This window comes from Gopherus flavomarginatus, unplaced genomic scaffold, assembly GCF_025201925.1.
Source record: "Gopherus flavomarginatus isolate rGopFla2 unplaced genomic scaffold, rGopFla2.mat.asm mat_scaffold_145_arrow_ctg1, whole genome shotgun sequence".
Taxonomy (NCBI): domain Eukaryota; kingdom Metazoa; phylum Chordata; order Testudines; family Testudinidae; genus Gopherus; species Gopherus flavomarginatus.
Window position 1 is genome coordinate 1 of NW_026114703.1, and position 11,486 is coordinate 11,486.

Here is an 11,486-nt window from a genome sequence, read left to right on the forward strand (position 1 = left end):
TGCAGCAAGTGACACACACACACACCACACAAAGGGACTCACACAACACACCAAGAGGGACATGCTAGCCCAACCCAAAGACAGAAACAATCACACACCATAATATCACAATTGTGTTCAGAGACACAACTGCACGCAGTTCACTCCCACTGCTCCAAATACAAGGACCTCCTGCCCCACACAGCATGTGCCAGGGCCTGTGAAACTCATTGACGCTGGACAGCTACCAATGAGAATGACCCCCTCATGCTGGATCATCTTCTTGGCCCCCCACTCCCTCTCAGGGCACTCTGTGGTGGTGTGGCTGGAGATTTTGCAATGGCCCAGCACCAGGCAATGCAGAACAGACATCACACGCCCTGTCTTGCCTCACCTGAGCTGCTCTCCAGGTGCATGGGAACCCAGCACCCCACACCTTGGCACTCCTGCCCCACAGGGGGTGAGCTGCAGCCCCCGCCACACTCCGCAGAGGGGAGAAGGGTCAGGTCAGCCAGCCCTTGTAAGATGGGGAAATCACCATCGGGGTCGACGGTATGGGGACTGTGACATATGGAGAAACAGTTGTTGTGCTGGCAGAGGGCAGCAGAGCATGCACATACACACAATTGCAAACATACACAAACACATGCATGAATCCAGCCACACACACACAGTTGCTAATATACACAAACACCTGCACAAATCCCGCCAACACCAACACAAGCCTGGGAGCCAGGGGAGCAGAGCAGGCTGGGGCCGGGTCTCTCCATTTCCCGCAGGAAGTAGCCAGCCCCCCTGGTCCCACAGTGGCCTGGGACCAGCCCCCTTCTGCTTCCTCCCATGGAGGCCTGGGGCCCCACCCTGCTGCTCTGCTCCCCTGGCTCCTAAGCTTGGGGGGAGGGAGGGAATAGCCCCACAGCACTTGCTGGCGGCATGGCTGGGAGCCAGGGGAGTGGACCAGGCTGGGGCTGGGTCACTCCACTTACCATGCAGTGAATGCAGGTGTGGGGGGCTGGGGCGGAGTAGAGGCAGGGGCCATGGGGAAGAGCCGGGCAACCCCCCTGCAGCAGCTCCCCACCCCAGCTCACCACTGCTCCGCCTTCTCCCCTGAGCACACCGGCGCCGTTCCACTTCTCCAGCCTCTCAGGCTTGCGGTGCCAATCAGCTGTTTAGTGTGGTTCCCCTGCACACACACCCCCGTTACTTGCTGCAGGCAGCCCTCTCCCTGCGCCCCCCAGCCTCCTGCCCCAGCTCACCTCCACTGCACTGGCTCCCCTGAGTGCGCGTTTTGGTTCCTCCAATCACTTGGAACCCTAGGCAGGCAACTGGTTCTCCTAGTGGTTGCACTGGCCCTGGCCACTGCCTATCAGCAGGATTCCTCCTCCTCCTCCTCAGTTAGATTAAATCTCCGCACCTGAACAGCTGGTCCATCTGCTGCACCACAATCCCCCATGCCTGAGCCTCCCTGCCAAAGCCCTGCACCCGGCTCCAGAGAATTAAGTCTCACATCTCGCTGGGAACTCCACTTCTTGTGCTCAGAGAGTCTCGGCCCCCCTCAGTAGCTGACCAGAGAAACACAGTGTCTGCAAAAGCAGCATAGAGTCGTGTGGCACTTTATAGACTAACAGCATTGTTAGTATTGGAGCATGAGCTTTCATGGGTGAATCCCCACTTTGTCGGATGCGTCAGTGTCTGTCTTTTCCAAAGAAGTGCCTAGAGGGCCTTTTCCTGTATGATCATGTGGCCTAATAGATAAGGTGTCTGACTTTGGGTCAGGTGATTGAGGGTTCAAGTCCCTTTGTGGCTGTGCTTGCGCAGTTTCACCTTTGTGCTGAAAGTCCTGCTCCTTTCAGGGTGGGAACCTCTTCTTGGCCACTCTGGCTTCAGCTAGAGCCCTGGGAAGGAGTTGGGGGATGGGCATCACAAAGGCTAGGGCAGGAGCGCCAGGTGCTTCCAGTCTAGCCTTTGCCATTCCTGACTTGCCAAAGAAAATAGGCGGCTGCCTGGGCCAGCGTGTAGGGCAGTTTCCCTCTTCCAAATGTGCGCCAGTCCCTGTGCTTGAAGGGGTGGCTACATAGCACCTTGGGAGCCTGGGTGTTTGTTTCTCTGCTTCTCACGAGCTGGGAAAAATCTCCTGCCCCACTGCAAAAGTGAGCCCCTTGAGTGGGAACAGTAAGAGGCCCCACTCTAGGGGGGCTGGCCCTGCTTTCCTACCATCTTCGATAATGGCCACAGAACCTCAGCAGTCACCCTGCAGCAGGGGCATAGCAACAAAGAACTTTGCCCCCTCCGAACATATGTCCGGGGCCACTTAAAAATGCAGAAACAGCAATGCGGTATTTATTTTATACAATATACAGGGTTCATATTATGTATACATAGGCCTATAGTGTACATGTATTCCGTATTTACGCAAAGCGCTTCTTTCGAGCCTTGTTCTCTGCAAATTGGTTAATTAATGCATCATAGTCCAGAGATCTGGCAATCTTGTTTTCGACTGAGATAATTGCAAAGCGCAGAAAGCCTGTCATCTGTCCATGGTTGAGCACAGGATAATTCTTGATCAGTTTCATTCTGCTGAAGCTCCTTTCAGCACCAGTGACAGTAACTGGTGTGGTCAGAAGAATTCGGATGCAAAATGCAAAGATTCGGATATATCTCCTGAAGGCTGTTCTTGTATATGTACGTTAAAAAATTGTTTGCCGTAACAAGTCCTCTCTCTTCTTTCTCGATGACATAAATAAAACGATTCAATTCCATTATGAGTTCGTTGTCATCATGTCTCCATTATTCTTTCAAAATTTTTGCTGTGATTCTCCAGTTCATTTTCTCTGTGACACTGCTTCAGGCTCTTAGCATTGTACAGAAATCCAAACAACTTATACCACTCACGAGCTGGTCAAATCGCAACAAAACAGAAGATATGGGCCTGATCAGTGAGAACAAGAAAGAACTGCGATTTGAATTTTTCTTCGGCAGAAAGGATGACTCGAATCATCAGCACATTCGTAATCAAACATTCGCTCTTACGTCGCACCCTGGTTTCTGGGAAACACCTGCTCAATACTCATATGCTCTGCTATTTCATGTGCATTTGTGACCACTGAGTTTATATTCCGTATTTCGATAGTCTTCCAAAAACTTCATTGTAGCACCGACTTCTGCTGCAGTACGTCAATTGACACATCTGGTGACTGAATTAATTTGCTGGTTTTATTGATGTGAAATAGTATATCGTACCACGTGGTAAACAGTCATAACAAAAGGCCATGTAGTAACATGGTCTAAAAGCGCACCGGCTTCTGTTGCTGTATTGCCATCTTTCTTTTCGAGCTCATATTCTTGCAAAGATGACAAGCATTGCACAATTCTTCAAGGTGATAATGCAATGGCTTCACAGCAGCAATTCTCGACTCCCAATGAGTGTCCGATAACCCTTTAACAGATATTGGCATATGTTCTTGAAGTATATCCCAACATGAAGGTGAAGAAGAAAGATAACGTATATTCTGTTAATCAGACCGAAAAAGTCAACGGCATATTTCAATGACTTTGCTGCGTCTGAGATCACAAGATTCCAAGTGTGAGCTCCACATGGTACATACAAGGCACGGTCAATTTATTTCTAGCATGCGGGCTTGAACTCCTTTATTCTTTCCTCTCATATTTGCGCCCGTTATCATAAGCTTGGTCTCTCATGTCAGCAATGTCTATTCCTAAGTTGTTTGCCTTTTCAAGAAACACTTCCAATAAGCCCTCGCCAGTTGTATCATGAACATTAAGAAAACCAACAAACGCTTCACGATATTGACACCATCTTCACCGTTGCATTCAACAAAGCGTAACACCACAGACATCTGTTCTTCATGTGACACGTTGGGAGTACAGTCCAAAAATAACTGAATAATATTTTGCTTTTTTAAGCTGCGCTATGTTGGCCTCTTGAATGTTACTGGCAACAAGTTGAATCAGCTCGTTTGGGATCTGTGGACTGAGGGTACTGAACATGTGTCTCTGCCTTCTTAATCCTCTGTAAAAGTTCGCTGAGGACAGTATCATACTTTGCAAGCAATTCAAACAGTCCCAAAAAGTTGCCATTCGAAGGATTGCCAAGCTTTTCATTACTTCCTCAAAATGCCGAGTTTCTTTCAGACAAGAAAATAAGGACATCAGCCATGTGTTTGAGAAACATTTCTCCAGAAATTTCCTTTCTTTCAGAAAGCCTGCAATTCGAGTTGGTCAATAGAATGTACGGTTTACTATGCCTGACCGAAAGTCAAACCCATTTCACTATACAGTCTTGATGACCTTAGCCTGTTTCATGCTGCTGAAGTCTTTTGACAGTGCTTTCCAAGCAGATGTTCCATGACGTAGCGATATGTTGCCAGTGCCAAATAATTTACAACAAAAACAAAAAATGGCATCTTTCTGAACTGAGTACATTAACCATGAACATCTTATTTTCTCGCCATTTGCCATGGTTCGGTAGAAATGAGTACTTGTGAACCTTCATCTTTCCTCGTTAAATGGAAATTCGTAACTTTCATTCTGCTGCGGTGGGCCACGTGCAACGTCACACACTTGCCTGTCCGATATTATAGACGGCCAATCTCCTGGATCATCAGTCAGTGGTTCAGATTCAGATACTTCTTTCCCTGCAGCAGCTGGAATATCTGTCACAGTTTGTTTGGTAGAACAATTGGCTTCACCTTCAACCTCACTTGAAGCACTTCTGGATACTTCTGGATACGATTCATCGCTGCTAGCGCTGTCCGTTTCATGTGCCTGTACCTGTACGTTGGATTGCAGCGCAAAATACATTGACAACTTTGGAATTTTCTCAAGTTCCTTCTCGGCATCTTTTGCTGCCTTTCGTTTACTAGCTCCACACTTATACATTCTCCTAGACATCACAAAGCATGCTTCTGCATTGGAAACGATAAAAAACTAAACAACTAAATTAATAACATTTATCCGCCGACCGCCATTATGAACGCAAATACACATTCTTTGAATGGGTCCAGCTAAAATTCGAAACTGACTGACAGACAACTGATACAGACAATAGCATTATGATGTATCATAATGACTTCATGGTTTTCTCAGTAAAACCAACATGGATTGTACAATAGCATCAATAAATGTCACTTACCTAGTTATACCTTACATTTTTTTTGCCACTTTTAGGGGCCCCCTTCCTTGCGGGGCCCCCTCCGGTTGGAGGGTACAGAGGGCGCTCGCTACACCTCTGCCCTGCATGCTAGTCTGCAGGTGACCTTCAGTGGGTGCTTGGCATGACAGGGAGCAGGTTGGCTGAGTGTTTTTGTGCCTGTCTGAAGGCCACACATAGGCATGGTCCTGCCCTCTTCTTGCTCTGACCTCGGTTGTTGTGTGGCTTTTAAGCCTTCCTTTGGAGCCATCAGTGCCACCCGCCTCTGCTCTAGGTGCCCAGAGAAGCAGAGGTGTCCTGGGCTCCAGTCTGGAAACCTGGCCCTGGCACTCCTTCCTTTAAATGCCATGTGGGAAAGAGGAAGAGCAGCAACTACAGGGACCAAAGTTGTGGACATCAGGTGAAGCAAAAAGAAACCCAACCATCAGGTCAGCCCGCAGGAATCTCTAGCCAGACTGCTAAGTTCTAGGACCCCACCCTATAGCAGCCAGCTGGACCAAAGACCTATCTCCAATGGGCATCAGTGACCCAGGAGGAGGAGAAAAAAAGCCTCACTGAAGTTCTTTCAGGTAGAGGGGATCCATATGCTTTGAGCTCTAAGGCTTTGCAGCAAACCACAATATCTCCAGAAGGTCCCACTAAGGCTTGAACTCAGATCCCAGGAGTCAAAGATCTGAGTGCTACCCGTTACACCATGGGACCTGCTGCTGTTTTGTTTTCTAGACCGCTATGACTCTCAGCTGGCTGGTTTGCACTCTGCACTTATTGCTTCCCACCGGCGGCTTCCTCTCGCAGGACTCTCTCTCCTCCTCCAGCGACTGTGGTCCTGCACTACGGGATTCGCGGGTCCTGCCCTGAGTCCCCACATCCCCCTGCTTGGTCTCCATTCCCTGCAGGCTGCAAAAATATCAGGGGAGGCTGCCCCTCCCTTCACTCAGTGCTTCCGCTCATATCGGCCAGCTGCAGCCTCATCTCCTGGAACTCGGGCAGCTGTCACTTGATCCGGTCGTACAGTCACACGCTGACTGGTTCCCCTGCCTGGATGCTCTTGTGGAAATCTCACAGGCGACACTGCAGGACTTGGCACCATTGGTTTCTTTGATGTTGCGGTGTTTGCTTGATTGCTGGAACAAAGTCGCCAACTCCGCCCTCACCGACTCCCGTCAATCCCTCTGGTTGCCATAGAATCCTTTGATGCTTTCCCATTCTGCCAACACCGCCAGGCCTCGCCCCTCGCTCCTTTATCTTGCAAGCTCTGAATGTTCAGCTTCCAATATCCTCTGCCCTGGGTCAGGGACAGGGATGGCTCCAGGCACCAGCGCAGCAAGCTGGTGCCTGGGACGGCAAGCTGCAGGGGGCGGCCTGCCGGTCACTGTGAGGATGGCAGTCAGGCTGCCTTCAGTAGCATGCCTGCAGGAGGTCCTCTGGTAATGCGGATTAGGTGACATGCCTGCAGGAGGTCCTCTGGTAATGCGGATTAAGTGGCATGCCTGCAGGAGCTCTGCCAGTCCAGCGGCTTCAGTGGCAATTCAGCAGAGGGTACGCCGAAGGCGTGGGACCAGCAGACCTCCTGCAGGCATGCCACCGAATCCGTGTTACCATAGGACCTCCTGCAGACATGCCGCCGAAGGCTGCCTGACTGCCATGCTTGGGGTAGCAAAATACATAGAGCTGCCCCTGGTCAGGGAATTGCCCACATTGAGCACATGGTGAGAGCGGCATGATCCAAACAGTCCATAGGCACCACCCTGCACTGGGCTTGTCGATGTGCTCTCCTTCACGTAAATCCTGTCAGTGCGACTCCTGGACTGCCCCCACAGAAAGGTGAACCCCCTCTGGGGCTGGTGTGAGCTCCTCTAAGCTGACCTCACTACAGACCTGTGCCAGGTAGTGCTCATTGTAAAAATGTTTCCTCTGATGGTCGGGAAAACGGGACCAATGGTCCTCAGGCCAGCTGACACAATTAAAATCCCCCCAACACCAAACAGTCCAGAGGAAGGGAGCCAATTCCTTCCATTGATCTTTCAATTCTTGTCTTAACTGGGGACCATACACACTAATATAGCCATAACCAGTGCTGCAGAGCACAAAGTCTGCCAGTAATGCCCTCCCTGGTCGGAGCTCCAGCCCCTTCTGTACTCGCACTGCGAATGTGAAGAACAAGACTCCAACCCTCATTCTTCCCTGGCCTGGAGGACCAGAGAGATGGGCCCTTTCACCAATCACCCTCTGCCTATCAGTCTATCCTAAACTCATGAATGTGCATTTCCTGAACACCCACCATGCCCAAGTCCAGCTTCTCTAAGGCACTGAACATCAAGCGCCTCCTCCTGGGCCCCCAAATCCCTTCCACCTTCCACACAGCCATTTTCACAGATGAAAGGTAAGGGGGAAAAAAGAGGTTCTCCTCGCACACAGATTTTGACAGGTTTTCCTCCTGATCAGCAAGTGGATTAAACACGTCTTCAGGGGGGTTTGGCATGGCAGGGAGCAGCCTGGCAGAGTGTCTTTATGGCTGTCTGCTGGCCACGCATAGGCATGGTCCTCCCCTCCTCTGGCCGTGACCTCGGTTGCTCTGTAAATTTTAAGCCTTTCCTTGGAGCTGTCAGCACCAGCTGCCTCTGCTCTAGGTGCCCAGAGGAGGAGAGGTGTGCTGGGCTCCAGCCTGGGGCTCTTCCTCCCTCCTGCCTTGCCCTGACTATCAAGCCTGGCCCTGGCCCTCCTTTATTCAAGCACCATGTGGGCAAGAGGAAAGGTGTGGCAGGAAGCACAAGGGCCAAACTTTTGGGCCCCATGTGAAGCAGCAAGAATCCCAACCACCTGGTCAAACCACAGGACTGCAGGCATCAGCAACCAGGGTAGCAAGTTCTAGAGCCCCAACCAATTTTGGGCATCACAACCCAAAACCTGGCCCTAGTGGGCAAATCACCCAGCAGGAGGGGAAAGATCTGCTCTTGCACAGCTGGAAATAAGGAAGTTGAGCACTGTGAGCTCCAGGGCTTTACCACAAGCCAACATTAAGTCCCTGGGCCCAGCCTTGTTGGGGTTACAAGGACTCTGCCACACATGAGAGTAGAAAGAGCATCCTTGGGGTCAGGTAGGCCTCTGGGTAAGGGGGTGGGGACTCAGATCCTTTCTCTGGCCAATTGCACGAGGGTCATGTAGAAACCAGGGGAGTTCCCCACAATGGCCAGACATGAACACTTGTACTCTGTCCTCATTGCCTCTCTGTCTCTCTTCCCCTCACCTCTGCTGCTCCCCCCTCTGAGCTTTCTCAGCACCTGGCCCCACAGCGCTTCCTGCCAGCCAGAGACTGCATGTTCTAGGCCTGTTCCTGTGGATGTGGCCCCTCTCCTGATTCCTGAGGAGAGGAACCTTTCCAGGAAATGGCCATGGATTCTGGGAATCTGCATGTGGCTAGTGGATAGCACCAAGAATCATTTGGTTCCTGGCACACAAGGCAACTGAAAAAAGCTGGGTGCCTAGACAGGGGCTTGAACTCTGGACCCTCAAATTAAGAGCCTGATGCTCTACCAACTGAGCTACCTGGGCTTGTTGACACAAGCTTCACCATTCACCACAAGAGCGAGCAGGCAGGCAAAAGAGAGGCAAAAAAAAGGCCCAGAAGCCCCTCCTCTATTTCTGCACGTCCGCTGCCTGTCAGCAGGATTCCTCCTCCTCTTCCCTCCTGTGCCTCAGTGTGACTAAATCTCCACACCTAGAAAGCCGGTCCGTCCACTGCACCCCAATCCCCCATGCCTGAGCCTCCCTGCCAAAGCCCTGCACCTGGCTCCATGGAATTAATTCTCATGTGTCGCTGGGAACTCTACTTCATGTGCCCAGAGAGTCTTGGCCCCCCTCAGTAGCTGACCTGAAAAACACAGTGTCCATCTTTTCCAAAGAAGGGCTTGGAGGGGCTTTTCTCATGTGGCCTAATGGGTACAGCATCAGACTGCAGATTAGAAGATTGAAGGGTCAAGTCCCTTGGTGGTTGTGTTTCTGCAGTTTTGCCATTGTGCTGAACGTCCTGCTTCCTTCAGGACTGGAACCTCTTCTTGGCTGCTCAGGCCAATGCTCTGGCTTCAGCTAGAGCCCTGGGAAGGAGTTGGGGGTGGCCTGGCAGGGAGCAGCCTGGCTGGGTGTTTTTGTGCCCGTCTGAAGGCCACACATAGGCACGGTCCTGCCCTCCTCTTGCTCTGAGGCTTTTAAGCCTTCCCTTGAACTGTCAGCACCAGCTGCCTCTGCTCTAGGTGCCCAGAGGAGGAGAGGTGTGTGGGGTCATTTTTACAGATGCCCCTTCCCTGGTACTGCCCTTGCTCAGCTGTGCAGAGGAGCTTCCATCCCCAATCCCTGCCTGTCACTGCCCAGCAGCCCTCTGGCACCATTTCTGAGGATCACCCTGCCTTACTCTCTTCCTGCCATGTTGGGAAAGACAGCTTTCATCGTTAAAGGTCAGGTCAGGCAGCTAGGGGCAGAAGCCCCTTCTATGTTTTCCTACTGCAGAGCACAAGATGAGGAACTTATCTTGGATGCAGGCACTGCTGTGCTCCCAGAAAACAAGCCACCCCTGCTCAAAGAGAGATGATAGGGCCTGCCAAAGCCTGGGATTGAACGAGGGACTTCTAGATCTTCAATCTAACGCTCGCCCAACTGAGCTACTTTGGCAGCTGCATGATAGTATTTTGGCCTGTTGCTTCTCCGTCTGGGATGTTTTTGTCAGCAGTTGCACACAAATAGGACAAGAAAACGAACAGCTGCTCACACACCCACCGGAGGAATCCGACGCCCTTAGCCGTGATGAGTAAGAAGTGGCTGTTGGCTGACAGGGCCTGTCCCTGAGCAGCTGGAACAGCAGCTGCCGCCTCTCCCTTGGCTCCAGGCTGTGGGAAATGCTCATTGCCTGGCTGCATGGGCGGATGCTCCTCCGTGCTCTGGAGAGCGTCTGTATTGCTCTGTCAACCCCCCGTCTTCACTGAGCCAGTCTGGTAAGGTCCCAAGTGCCCCCTCCAGCCTGGAAGCTGAGAGTTTGTGCAGACATCAGCCCCCCTGCCAGCCCCACAGGCAGCAGCAGCGCCAGCCCCCCAGGAGCACTCAATGCACTTCCTGTGGGGAAACGGCTCCTTGGCAACCAGCTGCTAGAGTGAGAGCCAGGAGAGAGCAGTGTCTGGCTTACCTTGGGGGAGAGAACAGACCTGATGAGTGTGGATCTCCCTCAGTCTCCCCCACAATGCTGGTCAGTTTTATTGGCACTGTGATAGTCAGCGCTTCCCTTCAGGGCCGGCCCTAGAGGGATCTGGGACAAATCCCCTCTTTCCTCCCCAAGCCCTGCCCCCACCCCATCCTGTCCCATCTCTTCCTGTCCTGCACCTTCCTGCCCCATTCCTCTCCTGCCCCCACATCTTCTCATCCTCACCCAGTGCCTCCTGCACACCACTGAACAGCTGATCACTGGCAAGTGGGAGGTGCTGAAGGGGAAGAGGAGGAGCTTGTCAACAAGGCCTGTAGTGGGAGGGGGAGGTGGCTGCCAGGGGGTGCTGAGCACCTATTTTTTCCTCTGTTGGTTCTGCAGCCCCATAGCTCCCATCAGGTCGCTGACGTGGCTCCTTTCGCACTCTAGAGAGAGGAGCAGAACCAGGGCTATGTCTGATCTATGGGGCACCAAGGAAGTGGCAGAGGCTTCAGGTGCTGAGAGTTTGCCTGACACCTCAGGGACACAGTGTGAGGTGGTGTCCCAGGGATCTCTATGAAATGAGCAGCACAGGATTTACTTGGGGTGGGGAGAGAATTGAGAGTGTCTCAGGGAGTTGTACAGAGGTATTGCCCAGATGAAAGACTGGCTGAAACACAGGCCTCACTGTAAGCAGGATTTGAACCTGTGCAGGGAAACCCTATTGGATTTCAACTCCAACACCTTAACCACTCAGCCATTACCACTGTGAGCACAACACTGCCCCACTGCCAGAGAAACTGGTAAAGAATCACAATCTCCAGGCATGAAGTCATCTGAACTACAGAATTCCCACCACAAATCTGGCTCCCAAAGCACAGGGGGGATTTGGGGTTTGTTCTCTTTGCTTATCCATGTGCAGTCGCACAGAGAGCATGTTTAAAAGTCTCCCTTCCCACAGAGCTGGAATGAGAAATGATTCTCAACTTGAAGCCTGATGTAGGGTGACAAGACATCCCAATTTTATCGGGACTGTCCCGATATTTGCTGGTTTGTCCCGCGTCCCGACCAATGTTTGGTTGGGACACTGGACAAACAAACAATTTTGCCCTCTTCTCTGGTACACAGGCAGAGTCCGGAGGGACAATCACCCCCCTGACTCCGCCCCCT

General features: G+C 51.8%; 2 non-coding genes across 2 annotated transcripts; both read right to left on the reverse strand.

The window, feature by feature from the left end:
• Nucleotides 1-8,628: 8,628 nt before the first annotated feature.
• TRNAK-CUU (transfer RNA lysine (anticodon CUU)) lies at nt 8,629-8,701 on the reverse strand. The gene has a single exon. It is a non-coding gene; the product is annotated as a tRNA-Lys (tRNA).
• A 1,040-nt stretch (nt 8,702-9,741) lies between these two features.
• On the reverse strand, nt 9,742-9,814 carry TRNAF-GAA (transfer RNA phenylalanine (anticodon GAA)). The gene has a single exon. It is a non-coding gene; the product is annotated as a tRNA-Phe (tRNA).
• Between the last annotated feature and the right edge of the window lie 1,672 nt (nt 9,815-11,486).